Raw genomic sequence first — 4322 nt, forward strand, 5'->3', positions numbered from 1 at the left:
CCAGACTTTTTGGCACCCGGGACCAGTGCTCCCATGAGAATCTAAGGCCTGATGATCTGAGGCGGAGCTGAGGCGGTGATGCTGGCGCTGGGGAGCGGTCGCAGATGAAGGTGAAGCTTCGCTCACTTGCTGGCCCGGTCCCTGACAGGCCTTGGACGGGTTCTGGGTACGCGTCCAAGGTCCAGGGGTTGGGGCCACCTGCATATCATTTTTAAAGGGGAGTAGCAATTGATTAGTTTAGGTATCTCTTAAACTAACTACTTTAAATACTTCTAACCTCACTTGTAAGCCAGTGTTGGGGCTCCATCCACAGTGGTGGAATTTTTACTTAATTTTACATGAATAATGGCTGACATTTTCTGGACGTGGATGTAGTTAGCTAATCGCTCTGTTTTTCCCTCCTCTTTCTAAGTACTCCATTCCCTGCCTTCCACCCTCTAGCCTTCCACAGCTATGCAGTCTTTTCTTCTAGTTACATGGGTGCCTAATAAGAAATTTTATTGTTTTATTTACTATAAAAGGAATAAATGTGATGGTCGGAAATATATAAAGAAGCTAAAAGTCACCTATAATGCATCGATCAATCACTTCGTGTGTATTATCCTGGTAAAATTACATGTGAGCATAATTTTTAAAACAAAATTTGGATTTTTAAATATCCTTTTAACTGTCCTGTGAATGATAAGAATTATTAATGCTAATGCTCTCAAGTCAGATTTTTTTTTTTTTTTTTTTTGCTCCTATTCTGTAACCTCTTAGAGACCAAGACGTTTATTTTCGTTGTTTCTCATTTTCTCTATTGACAACAAAAGTTTGGTCTTACAGATTTATAGAGCTTTGGGGTTACAAGGGACCTTTGGACAGCTAGCCCTTTTATAGTGACACGTACTTCAGGGGAACTAACGCGAGGTCATGATGTTTCACGGCGATGAGCAGATTCTAAATGATCCCCTTCAGCACAGTAATTTAGATTGAAGTTATGTGGGAGCTAGTTTACGTTATTATTAATTTGCCCTTCCTTCTGAGAAGCTACCAAACTGGAATTACAAGCATCGGAAGAAAATGGTTATTCAGGAAGTTTTCAACCAACAGATGAATTTCCAAAGGTTCTCTTTTTAAGTCGGTTAATTATTGGAGCTCATTATTCATTTTCCCATAAATTCAGTTACTGAGCCAAATGGACAAGCTGTGTGTGAGCACTGATTGTGACTGTAATTCAGCAGCATGTGGCCAACCGTTCATTTTTCCAGAAGGACACTCCCCGGAGAATAACCTTGCACCTTCTCGTTCTTTGCGGGAAGCCCGGCCTCTGGGGAGCAGGGCGGGGAGGGTAGTGACGGGGAGCGTTGTGTTGGACACAGACCCTGTTCGCGGTCCCCACTGCCATGTACCAGGTACAGCCGCGGGCAGATGGCCTCAAACGCTTGCGTTCATTCGGTCTGTACTACGGACCGCAGATAAGCCGTGTGACAATTAGGTGGCACTGCCCGTGGGCCTGGCACTCATCTAGGCTCTTTACACCCACGAACTCAGTTTCCACAACAACTCCCTGGGGTTGGAACTGTTGTCTTTCACGGATGAGACGACAGAGGCTCAGAGAGCTGCAGGAATTTCCCCCCCGTCCCGTGGGAATTGCGAGAGGAGAGCTGGGATTCGGGCCCTGAAGTCTGGGTCCAAAGTCCGTGTTTACAGACCTGGCTGCCTGTCCAAAAACACCGCTGAAGGGTCATCGGGAGGAGTAAATGACAGCGCGAGCCAGGCGCCCCGTTGGGTGAGCGTTGGTGCCCACCTTCAGCTTAGGCGTCTGCTAGGAGCCCTGCATTTTCATGACCGTGAACACGTCATCACGAAGCATGACTTCCCTGGATCAGCAAAAGAAGTTCCAGTAACGTCGTACCTCTCCTGACCTACACGTTGCTTTCTTACCGCGGGAGAAAATCCGCAGTCAGAATTTAGGGCGGTCTCAGGGTGCGTGGATACGGGAGGGGCTGTGTCACCCGATGTCGGGGATCATCGGGGACTGGAAACTCCCGACACATCAGAGCGCTTCTCCCCTCTGGGGATCAAGGGTCTTCTTTTTGTCACGTCGAATTGTACTTACCTCATCCTTGATTTAAGTTCTAATGAAAAAATTTAACCTTTAGGTTAAAAGTTGTAAACATATTTGATGAAGGAATTGAATTTTCGGGAATGATTTTAAATAGACCGACCCTGATGGATCGTCTAAAAACAAGAGCATACTTCTATGTAACAATTCCGTGTTCTCATCCGAGGACGGTACTAGTAATTTTTTAATATCATCTAATGTTTAGGCCACTTTCCAGTTCCCCAGTTGTTTTGAAAATGTCTTTTAGGATCTTTTGTTTTGAGTAACAGTCCAGTCAGGGTTCATGCCGTACATTTGGCGTTATGTCTGTGAAGTCTTTTAAAATCTAGAACAGTCTCTCAAGTTCCTTTTTTTCCTCTGTCACACTGACATTTTGAACACACAAGGTAGGTTGTCTCATAATGACCCTTTCTGGATTTGTCTGACTGTTTCTTTGTGGTACCTCTTAATTTGCTTTTCCAGCCCTTGTATTTCCTATAAAGTAGAAATTAGGTCATAGGGCTTGATTAGACCGAGGCGAAACATTTTTCGACGAGAGTAGTTCATAAGTGATGCTATGTACTACTACATTAGGGCAGCATGTCACGTGGAACATGATGGCAGTTGTATAACTTACAGTGATGCTGAGTTCGAGCCCCCGATTAAAGTGGAGACCGCCAGATCTCTTCATTTTAAGTGAAATATTTTACTTCACAATTATCAACTAATAGGAGGTGTTTGGCGCTTTGCCAGTGTCCTGTTTGAATGATTTCTTCGGGTTTTGCAAAATAATATTTTTCTAATTCTGTTATTCCTTCCATGTTTATTAGCAGGCATTCCTCTATGAAGAATTTCTCCCGTTAGGAGGAATTAAAGTATAATTCTTCCTAGAAAGGCAGAGTAAATGCTGCCATCCATGAGTGGCTTCTGGAGTAAGGGTTCGCTCTGATGCTCCCCACCAGCGCTGTGAATGAGTTTTTCTGCCTTTATCGTCCTTTTGCTGTCTTTTCTGCTTTCAGTATCACGATGGAGTGTTTTATAGTCAGTTGCAGTTGGTTTGATAATTACAATCATTCTTTTTGATGCTCAGATTATTCTAAACGTTGCCAGTGACAGCCCCTCACTGGCTGCTACTGTGACTTTTGAATTTACAGAAAAGTTTTAAGGATAGGACAAGGAACTCCCGAATATCCTTTACTCAGATTCACTGATTGTTTGTGTGTCGCTGAATTTGCTTGGCAAATGTTCAGCTCACATGTGCATACACACACACACGCGCGCGCACACACACACACACACACACGATTTTATCTGAACCACTTGACGATAAGTTGAAGAATGGGGCCACTTTACTCCTGAATTCGTCATGCGTTTCCCAAGAACGTGGATGTTCTCTTGCATAAACACAGCGTAATTAAAAAAATCAATACTATTATCTAATCCATAGTCCATTTTTAAAATTTAGTCAATTGTCCTGATAATGCCCTAAATGAAATTAAAGATTATCATGTGGTGTATTCATTTTTTTAGTGTTCTTTGATAGCGGTTCCCCGGCCTTTCTTTGTCCTTATTGACGCTGATATTTTCGAGGGGTACTAGCCAATCATTTTGTATCCCGTCCCTCGATTTGAGTTGGGCTGATTATTTCTTCGTGATTCGATTGAGGTTATGCATTTTTTATTATTTTATTATTTTTTTTAAGCAGGAATACCAGAGAAGTGATGCGTGCTCTTTAGGAAGCGTATGATAATACCGATTTGTTCTGATGTTGGTGATGTTATTAGCTTTGATCATTTCGTTATATGGTTTTCCACCCAATTTCTCCACTATCGAGTTACTGCGCTTTACTTTGTAATTAATTTAGAGGGAGGTACTTTTGATATTAAATAAATATACTGCTCCTTATCAAGTTGTACTAACTAGTTTTAGGACTATCATTCATGTATTTGTTGGCATTCTGCAATGAAGAGGTTCCACTTTCTGTTTATTTCTTTATGGTTTATTTATAGCAGTATGGACTTTGCTTTTGTTTAATGGATTGTGCTCCATTATAATTATTTTTAATTTTGATGCTCAAACTGTCCTTTGCTTGGTCGGTCGACTTCACGCTGGCCCCTCTTTCCCTTTGTCGTGTCTTCATCATTCGAATGCTTTGTAACTTTCTGACATAAGATGTTCTAGGTCGATCTCGCACTTTTTCTTTCTCCACCCATGCAGCCAGCCATTTCTCTGAAGT

The sequence above is a fragment of the Pteropus vampyrus genome, unplaced genomic scaffold (genome assembly GCF_000151845.1).
Source record: "Pteropus vampyrus isolate Shadow unplaced genomic scaffold, Pvam_2.0 Scaffold52, whole genome shotgun sequence".
NCBI classification, from domain to species: domain Eukaryota; kingdom Metazoa; phylum Chordata; class Mammalia; order Chiroptera; family Pteropodidae; genus Pteropus; species Pteropus vampyrus.